This window comes from Solanum tuberosum, unplaced genomic scaffold (genome assembly GCF_000226075.1).
Source record: "Solanum tuberosum cultivar DM 1-3 516 R44 unplaced genomic scaffold, SolTub_3.0 scf00024, whole genome shotgun sequence".
NCBI classification, from domain to species: domain Eukaryota; kingdom Viridiplantae; phylum Streptophyta; class Magnoliopsida; order Solanales; family Solanaceae; genus Solanum; species Solanum tuberosum.
Window position 1 is genome coordinate 2465961 of NW_006238950.1, and position 845 is coordinate 2466805.

An 845-nucleotide genomic window follows, 5' to 3' on the forward strand; every position below is an offset into this window, starting at 1 on the left:
CCACCCCCAAAAAATATATTTAAGTTTCTTTTTAAAAAATGTTTTCAATTTCAAAAATTATTTTCGACTCTAGTAAAAATAAAAGATATTTCTCATTCATAAATCAAACACAAAATCTTTTCCGAAAAATATTTTCTAATCACTAACCAAACATGAGAAAATAAGTCAAAAATCAACTTGTTTTCCAGGAAAACATTTTCCATGGAAAACATTTTCCTTCATACCAAACACACCCTAAGACTTGAGTTGCCATTTTGGACAAGTTAAATGTTTGATTTTTAAGCATTCTGAGTATTTTATTATTCAAGTGAGTATAGTGCTTTGGATCATTATAAACATGCATAGATTCTTCCGTTGAGTTAAGTAAGCCAGGCCAAGGGTTCGCTTGGGGCCAGCAATGGTTCTCGAGTGCCAGTATGTCTGGGGTGTAGGCTCGGGGCGTGACAGGAGCCCAGGGTGGGGTTAAATTTTTTTTTTTTGAAAACACAATTTTTTTTTGGAAAACAAAAAAAAAATTATGGGTCGGTTGGTGGAAGGTGTTGGGGGAGGGGGGGTACAATTTTTATTTTTTTGAAAAAACCGAATTTGTTTTGATTTTGGAAAACAAAACAAAATTAAGGCTAAGTTGGTGGAAGGTGTGTGTGTGTGTGTGGGAGGGGGATTAATTTTTTTTGTTTTTGTTTTTGAAAAACAAAAAAAAATTAGAGGTCGGTTGGTTGGCGGGGATCCGTGTTCCTGGGGGTAGGGGTGCCCGGGGGAGGGAGTAATTTTTTTTATTTTTTCTTAAAAAATAGATTTTTTTTATTTTTGGAAAACAAAAAAAAATTTAGGGCTAGGTTGATGGA